At 36.5% G+C, this 9,786-nt stretch overlaps 1 protein-coding gene across 1 annotated transcript in view; it reads left to right on the top strand.

The window, feature by feature from the left end:
* Positions 1-9,786, top strand: part of BLOC1S5 (biogenesis of lysosomal organelles complex 1 subunit 5) — a 56,119-nt gene that overhangs the window by 24,120 nt on the left and 22,213 nt on the right. The gene's annotated exons all lie outside the window — the stretch shown is intronic.

The raw sequence follows: 9,786 nt of genomic DNA, 5'->3' as shown, positions 1-9,786 counted from the left end.
CATTTCAGTGCCTCTGAAGAATGCATGGAGTCCTGGGTTTAGGGCCAGCAGAAGAATCTCTGCGCTTCCCATCTCTGACCTCTAGGCCCAGCTCGCTCGCTCGCTCTCTCTCTCTCTCTCTCTCTCTCTCTCTCTCTCTCTCTATATATATATATATATATATAATTTGAGGCTGGGCACGGTGGCTCATGCTTGTCATCCCAGCACTTTGGGAGGCCAAGGCAGGCAGACCACGAGGTCAGGAGTTTGAGACCGACCTGGCCAATATGATAAAACCCTGTCTCTACTAAATATACAAAAATTAGCCAGGCGTGATGGCACGTGCCTGTAGTCCCAGCTACTTGGGAGGCTGAGGCAGAAGAATCCTTTGAACCCAGGAGGCGGAGGTTGCAGTGAGCAGAGCGAGATGCCATCTCGGAAAAGAAAAAAAAATTGATGATCAGGAACTGGGAAGATCTGAGATGAACTTCTTTTTCACACAGGGGACTAGAGGTTTTAGCTTTGTTTAGAAAATAATGTTTTCATAAATGTTTATACTTTATCACTTTTTTTCATTAAGTAAAATACTTTAATGTGGAGAGATAGTTGATCAAAATGAGTATTTTTAATATCAAACCATAACAAAATAAATAAAAGTTTTATTAGTAACTGATTTAGAAATTTGAAGTAGTTAAGAAAATCCAGATTTATATTGCCAATATTCAGCTTGTCCAAGTGTTGCGCAGGAAGGAATTCAAGAGCAACAAGTGGGGATAACGCTGGTAAATAATGATGGGTTACTGAAGTATAAAATGGAAACAGATCTTTCTGAAGGGGAAAAAAAGCCAAAAAAAACCCCACAAAAAAACAAAAAAACTGACCTGCAGTAGACTGGCTGGTGAAGAAAGGCAGCAGAGAGATCTTGGTTAATTGAATTAAATATGTCTTTGTGTCCAGGTCCAAGTTAATGCTCTTGTGTACTCTAATGCTAAAAGGAGGTTGGAAAACATAGATCTCCCAGGTCACATTTGGTTTCTCGGAGTGGAACAGCAGAAGTATAAAATTGGCCTTAGGCTTTTGCATTTTACAACAAACATGTCCTTATTTGTTCATAACCACATCCTTAACCCTGTCAAACATTCTGGTTAGCATGCTAAAAGGAAAACTCCAACAGTTATCAATAAGATGTTTACGTATGCCTTGCAGACATGCATACACCTTTCCTTTTCCACATTGTAAGTATATAAAACTAAATTTTGTAAAACTGAGTGAAAACTATTTTGACTTACTTCATTCTGGGGCTAAAGTTATTGAAGATGTGAGGACGAGCCTCTTAAAATTACAGTCTTCTCAGAGAAGTACAAAAGTATTACTGATAATTTGGAATCCAGATTAAGTGCGTTTTCTTGAAAGGCAGAATTAAAACATAAAAATGTGAAGTTAGTAATTGAGGTTCCATTGTGTGTGGAATACATTGGGTCTTGCCAGCTGTAGAAACCAGGCAATGGCTTTCCGAACAGTTTTCTGCTGGAAGCAGGAAAAGTTTCTGTAGTAAGCTCTGACATAAATATTTTCTTGTACCTTTTATCGCTGAGTGTCACTGCCTTTAAAACTGATGTAGTTTTGAAAATTAGTCTGGGCCCAGCTGTCTTTCGTGGCAAATTTTATGTTTAAAAGCGACATTTTAAATGATGTATTGACTTGTTTATTTTCACTACTAATCGATCTGGGAGTTGTGCAAAATCATTTAAGCAAGTTTTTGTATAGAATATATTGATCTCAGTATTTAATAGTACAAGACTATTGATAAGTTGGGTTTCATTTTGTGCCTTTTAGTAGAACCATCACATTTATCTCTTCGTATACATGTTTGACACTATGTGTGTGGTCAGCTGTGCCTCTCAGAACACTACAAATGTGGGTCTTACACATTGTTCTGACATTGTGCACAAAACTAATAGATGAAGGGCCAAGAAGGTGGGACCATCTAGAACTCTCTGAATGGAGACCTGGTACAGAACTCGGCTTGGAACCATTTCTGCTTTTGGCTGCATTGCCACCTACTTTGCAGAGTGTCCTGAGATTAGGTAAGCAGAGGCTTTAGAACCAAAACTCTTCTGTAATTCCTTAAGAACCACAAAAAAGTAAACAGGAGCTCCATCAAGGTATGTAAGAGCAACCCATAAAGTAACTTGTTATGAAGATATAGCTATTACCTGTTTTTCATCCTTAAGACAAGGTGTCTGTGTTCTATTTATTAATTATTTAATAGACTTGTAAATTTCACCATGTTTGGTGTCAGGAGATCTTGTCTTAATATCAAGGACTCAGCCTTTGATTTTTAGAGAGTAAGGAAGGGTGGACAGCTTCTAGGTTATTCCTCATTCAAATAAACTAACATGACCATAATAAAAGAATATCCCCTCCCTCCTTGTCTCCCTCTGTCTTTTAAGAACAATGACTTTGTTTTGCATTATTTAAAATAAAACCTAATATATTTTAGTAATAAGCAAAAAATAAAGAAGAAAATAAATCGTAAAAAGAAAGAAACAGGCCAGGCATGGTAGCTCACACCTATAGTCCCAGCACTTTGGGAGGCCTAGGCTAGAGGATTGCTTGAAGCCAAGAGTTCAAGACCAGCCTGGGCAACAAAGCAAGACACTCTCTCTACCAAAAAAATTGAAAAAAATGAACTAGGTGCGGTGAGGCACACCTATAGTCCCAGCTACCTGGGAGGCTGAGGTGGTAGGATTGCTTGAGCCCAGGAGTTCAAGGCTGCAGCAAGTTATGATGATGCCACTGCGCTCCAGCCTGAGATCCTGTCTCTAACCAACAGCAACAACAGCAACAACAACCTACTTTAAAAAGCTATTGCTTTTTAACTTTGGTGAACACCATCCCAGACATCTTTGTGTGTATTCAAATAGAACGATGTATGGAGAATGATAGCTGGATAAATGAGCAGGGGAGAGGAGAAGTTGGGGGGAAGGTATGAGAGGGAGAGAAAACATTTGATAAGAATGGGATCATATAACTTTTAAGTTAAAGTATTAACTTTAATTTCATTTGAATTAGAGCAAAAATTAAAGTAAAACGGAAGACAGTACCTTGAAACAAGTACTTCTTACCATCAAATATAGTAGTTACTAAAAGATCATTATGAGGAAAATAATTATAGAAAACAATTAAAAGTTGTAGTCATGTTGTTTCTGTTCATTTGTATTATGTTCAAATTGTTAGTAGCATTAATTAATGCCTTGCCATGAGAGATGGAGGATTTTCAACCCTCCCTTCCTGCCACTCTTCCACTACTCTCTCACTTGTGAATTTAACTTTGTCAGGGTTTATAATGTTTGCTTTCTGTTCTACAGTTAAAATTCTGCCAGTGTTTAGTTGTAGACAATTCAATTCCTTTTTTTTAGGCTGAATTGCAGGGGTGTGGTCACCGCTCACTGCAGCCTCGACCCCCTGGACTCAGGTGATCCTCCCACCTCAGCCTTCCAAATAGCAGAGACTTCAGGTATGCGCCACCACGCTGGCTAATTTTTTTGTAGAGACAGGGTTTGTCATGTTGCCCGGACTGGTCACAAACTCCTGGGCTCAAGCAATCCACCTGCCTTGGCCTTACAAAGTGCTGGGGATTACAGGCATGAACCACCACAACCAACCTGATTCAGTTCCTTTGTTTCTGATTTTATTTATTGTATCTGTAATGATGTTGTTATAGTTCTCTGTTTCCTTAGCTTTGTAATTTCATTTTTCATTTCATTCTGTATTTTTATCATCAGGTTTGATCACATTTATTGAGCTTATAATGCTACTTTCTATTGCAAAGGACTTATGGAGACTTTTATTAGGTTTTCTTCCAGGATGGATACTTTGTCTGTCTTATCTGTCTTTCATATGTTATTTTCCTTTCTTTCCTCTCCGCTCCCCCATCTGTTTTTCTACAAATTAAAGCATATTAGAGTTCTAACAATTTTGTAGTAGAGACGAGGTTTCACCATGTTGGCCAAGATGGTCTCAATCGCTTGACCTCGTGATCCACCTGCCTCGGCCTCCCAAGGTGCTGGGATTACAGGCGTGAGCCACCAGGAATCTCAGTTCTTGACTACAATCTGTGTTCCTATTCTTGGTTACTACTTTTCAAAGTTTATTGTATGCAATTATAATTCTTTACTGTTTAGTAAATGGTGAAGTATTTTACCTTTTAAAAAACTTTATTTGTTTTGAGAGTCATCTAAGGGACTAAGTTTGTGTGGTTTTGCTTCACTCTGCTGTCTTTACCTAGAAATCTTTAAGAACACACTGTAATTTAAAATACAAACTAATTTATATAGCACTTTACTAGTTAGACTTTTCACCTGTATTTTTTCATTTTTTTCTCATAACCCAGTAAAATAAGTGTTTATCATCTTCCCCACCTTATAGTTGAGAAAACCGAAATTTATAGTGGTTGAACACTCCAGATTCTCCAATAATAATTGGAGGAACTATCATGCAAGCCTAATTCTTCTGCCTTCAGAGCTCATGTTCCACTTCAGGATGTTCCTTCTATATATCTTTGAAAAGGTAGTGAGAAAAGTCTGCCTTTATTCCTGGATTATCACTTATTCTTGGATTTCCTCCTACAACACAGGCTCCTCCTTCTCAGTCTACTTTGTTAGTTCCCACTTACCTTCATGACTTTTAACCTTGGGGTGCTCGCAGGCTTGGTTCCGTGACTGCTTTCCTGTTTAAACTTACTTGCTTGGTGAGCTCATACAGAATCACGCCTTTCAATATCATCTGTATACCAATCAATAATTAAATTCCACATTTGTGGTTTTAGCCTGGTCCCATATGCCTGTCTTCCCAACTAAAATTTGAGTCCTGTAAGCTCAGGACTCTGGTTGTTCACTGTGGTATCTCAGGCACCTAGAACAGTGCCTGCTACTTTGTAGCCACTCAGTAGTTATTTGTTCATTGAAGTGAATGAGTGAGCATTCGGCCAAAATCTGTTCCTAATGCCAAGCTGAAATTATTTTCTTTTTTCAAAGCTAATACTACATTTACTTAGCTTTTTAAAAATAACTTTACTTTTGTATTATTGTATAATGTACATATTTTGGGGTACTTAAATTTAATGCTTTCATATAATTTGTAAAGACCAAATTAGTGTAATTCACATATTCATCACCTTAAATATTTGTCTTTTCTTTTCACTAAAAACATTCAAATTATTCTCTTCTACCTATTTGAATTACATAATAGGTTATTGTAAGCTATAGTCAGCCTACTGATCTATCAAATACTAGGTCTTATTTCTTCCATCAGACCGTATATTTATATCTATTAATCAAACTGTCTTCATGCCCTCCTCCTCACTATACTTCCTGGCCTCTGGTAACTGCCAGTCTACCCTCTATATTCATGAGATCCATTTCTTTAGCTCTCACATATGAGTGAGAGCATGCAATATTTGTCTTTCTCTGCTTGGCTTATTTCACTTAACATAATAACATCTAGTTCCATCCATGTTGCTGCAGATGATGGGATTTCGTTCATTTTTATGGCTGAATAATATTCCATTGTGTATACCACATTTTCTTACCCATTCATGGAAATTTAGGTTGGTTCCATATTTTGGCTAGTGCTGCAATACACACATTAGTGCAGATGTCTCTCTCCTTTTCTTCTAGATATATACCCAGTATTGTGGAATTGCTGGATCATATGGTAGTTCTATTTTTAGTTTTTTGAGGAACCTCCAAACTGTTCTCCATAGTGGTTGTACTAATTTATATTCTGACCAACAGTGTACGAGAGTTCCATTTTCTCCACATCCTTGCCAGCATCCATTATTCTTTGTCTTTTTAATAAAAGCTGTTTTAACTAGAGATACTATCTCGTTGTGGGTGTGATTTGCATTTCTCTGACAATTAGTGATCTTGGGCATTTTTTTCATATTCCTGTTGGCCATTTTATGTCTTTTGAGAAATGTCTCTTTCTTTTGAAATAGATCTTTGCCTGTTTTTAAAATTGGATTCTTTGGGTTTTTTGCTATATTGTTGTTTGAACTCCTTATATATTCTGGTTATTAATCCCTTGTCAAATGAATAGTTTGCTAATACTTTCTTCTCCTGTGGGTTGTCTCTTCAACTTGATTAATCTCTTTGCTTCACGGAAGCATTTTAGCTTGATGTAATCCCATTTGTCTGTTTTTGCTTTGGTTGCCTCACTTTTGAGATCTTAAGGAAAAAAGTCTTTGCCCAGACCAGTGTCCTGGAGTGTTTCCCCCTAGAGTTTCTTCTAGTAATTTCGTAGTTTCACGTCTTAGATTTAAGTCTTTAATCCATTTTTGTTTGATTTTTGTGTGTGGTGAGAGATAGAGGTTTAGTTTCATTCTTCTTCATATGGATATCCACTTTTCCCAGTCATATTGATATCCAGTTTTCTCAGCACCATTTATTGAAGAGCCTGTCCTTTACCCATTGTATGTTCTTGGTACCTTTGTTGAAAATGAGCTGGCTATAAATTTGCGAGTTTATATGTGGGTTATTGATTCTGTGCCATGCATGGTCTGTGTGTTTTTATGCCGGTATCATGCTGATTTGGTTACTATAGCTTTGTATTAATAATACGCTTTGTAATCAGGTAGTGTGATGCCTCCAGCTTTGTTCTTTTTGCTCAAAATTGCTTTGACTATTCAGGGTCTTTCGTGGTTCTGTATCAATTTTAGGGTTTATTTTTCCTATTTCTATGAAAAATGTCATTGGTATTTTGATAGGGATTGCATTGAGTCTGTAAATTGCTTTGGGTATTATTGTCATTTTAATGGCATTCTTCCAGTTATGAAACATGGATATCTTTCCATTTTTGTGTGCCCTCTTCAATTTTTTTCATCAGTGTTTTATAGTTTTCCTTGTATAGCTCTTTTACTTCTTTGGTTCAATTGATTCCTAGCTATTTTATGTTCTTTGTAGCTATTGTAAATAGGATTGCTTTCTTGATTTCTTTTTCAGATTGCTTGCCGTTGGCATATATAAATGCTATGGATTTTTGTATGTTGATGTTGTATCCTGCAACTTTACTGAGTACATTTATTAGTTCTAAGAGCTTTTTGGTGAATCAATAGGTTTTTCTAAATATAAGATCATGTGATCTGCAAACAAAGATAATTTGACTTAATACTTTTCCAATTCGTGTGCCCTTATTTCTTGCCTAATTGCTTTGGCAGGACTTTCAGTATTATGTTGAATAAAAGTGGTGAATGTGAGCATCCTTTTCTTGTTGCAGATCTTATAGGAAAGGCTCTCAATTTTTCCTCATTCAATATGATGTTAGCTGTGGGTTTGCCATATATGGCCTTTATTATTTTGAGCTATGTTCTTTTTATACCCAGTTTGTTGAGAGTTTTATCATAAAATGTTGGATTTTATTAAATGCTTTTTTAGCATCTATTGAAATTACCATATGGTTTATTTATAGATTTGCATATGTTGAACCATCCTGGCATTCCTGGGATAAATCCCACTTGACCATGGTGAATGATCTTTTTAATGTGTTGTTGAATTTGGTTTGCTACTATTTTGTTGAGGATTTTTGCTTTTACATTCATTAGTGATATTGTCTGTAGTTTTCTTTTTTTTTTTTTTTTTCTTGTTTTGTCTTTGTCTGATTTTGATATTGAGGTAATGCTGGGCCTTGTAGAATGAGTTTGGGAATATTCTCTCCTCTTCAAGTTTTTTGAAGAACTTGAGTAGAATTGGTGTTAAATTGTCTTTAAATGTTTGCTGGAATTCAGCAATGCAGCCATCGAGTCCTGAGCTTTTCTTTGACAGGAGACTTTATCATGGCTTCAGCCTTGTTATTCATTATTAGCTTGTTGAGGCTTTCTGTTTCCTCATGGTTTGTGCTTGGTAGCTTGTATGTGTCTATGAAATTATCTATTTCTTCTAGCTTTTCCAATTTGTTGGTGTATAGTTGTTGATAATCGTTTAATGATTCTTTGATTTTTTTAGCCTCAATTTTATTTATTTCTGCTCTGGTCTCTATTATTTCTTTCCTTCTACTAATTTTGGGTTCCTTGAGGTTCAATGTTAGGTTGTTTATTTGAAGTCTTTCTATTTTTTCGATACAGACTTTTGTTGCTATAAATTTCCCTCTTAGTACTGTTTTTGCTGTATCTCATAGATTTGGGTATGTTGTGTTTTCATTTTATTTGTTTCAAGAGATTTTTAAATTTCCTTCTTAGTTTCTTACCTGACCCATTGGTTGTTCAGAAGCATGTTGTTTACTTTCCACGTGTGTGTGTATTTTCCAAGTTTCCTCTTGTTGTTGATTTTTAATTTTATTCCATTATGATCAGAAAATATACCTGATAATGATGTCTGTCTTTTTGAATTTGTTAAGACTTGTTTTGTGGCCTAAGATATGATCTGTTCCAGAGAATGTTCTGTGTTCTGATGAAAAGAACATGTAACCTGCTGCAGTTGGATGAAGGTTCTGTAAGTGTCACTAAGGCCTGGTCGAGTTTGTAGTTGAACTCTCCAATGTTTCTCTGTTGATTTTGTCTGGATTTTCTGTCCATTACTAAGTATGGGAAGTTGAAGTCTCCTGCGGCTATTGTATTGCTTTCTGTCTCTCCCTTTAGATCTATTAATGTTTGCTTTGTGTACTTGGGAGTTCCAGTGTTGAGTACATAGATATTTATAATTGTTACACCCTCTTGCTGAACTGACCCCTGTATGATTATATAGTGACCTTCCTTGTCTCTTTTTACAGTCTTTGATTTGTAGTCTGCTTTATTTGATTTAAGTGTAGTTACTCCTGCTCTTTTTGGTCTCCAGTTGCATGGAATATCTTTTCTGGTTGCATGGAAAAAAATATAAAGCCTAACTGACATTTACTGAACATTTCACCCAACTGCTGCAGAATATGTGTTCTTTTCATCAGCACATAGAACTTGCATGTCTTCATAGGTGAAGTGCCTTTCTCATAGGCAGCATAGAGATGGGTCTTGTTTATTCAGTCACTCTATGCCTTTTTTTAAAAAAAAAATGGATTTTTATTCCTTTTTAAAAATTTCAATAGACTTTTGGGGAACAGTGGTATTTGGGTATATGGATAAGTTCTTAATTGGTGATTTCTGAGATTTTGGTGCACCCATCACTTGAGCAGTGTACACTGTACCCAATGTGTAGATTTTTATCCCTTGCCTCTCTCCTATCCTTCCCCGAGTCCCCAAAGTTCACTGTATTATTCTTATGCCTTTGTGTCCTCATAGCTTAGCTCCCACTTATAAGTGAGACCATAACGACATTTGGTTTTCTATTCCTGAGTTATTTTACTTAGAATAATGGTCTCTAATTCCATCCAGGTTGATGCGAATGTCATTATTTCATTTCTTTTTATGGCTGAATAGTATTCCATGGTGTGTGTGTATATCTGTGTGCATGTGTGTATATATATATACACCACATTTTCTTTATCCACTTGTTGATTGATGGGCATTTGGGCTGGTTCCATATTTCTGCAATTGCGAATTGTGCTGCTATAAACATGTGTGTGCAAGTGTCTTTTTCGTATGATGACTTCTTTTCCTCTGGGTAGACACCCAGGAGTGGGATTGCTGGATCGAATGGTAGATCTACTCTTAGTTCTTTAAGGAATCTCCACACTGTCTTGCATAGTGGTTGTACTAGTTTACATTCCTACCAGCAGTGTAAAAGTATTTCCCTTCCACCACATCCACGCCAACATCAATTTTTTTTATTATTATACTTCAAGTTCTAGGGTACATGTGCACAACGTGCAGGTTTGATA

This window comes from Rhinopithecus bieti, unplaced genomic scaffold, assembly GCF_001698545.2.
Source record: "Rhinopithecus bieti isolate Rb0 unplaced genomic scaffold, ASM169854v2 scaffold_10612, whole genome shotgun sequence".
NCBI lineage: Eukaryota > Metazoa > Chordata > Mammalia > Primates > Cercopithecidae > Rhinopithecus > Rhinopithecus bieti.
This window is presented reverse-complemented; position numbering and strand designations above follow the sequence as displayed.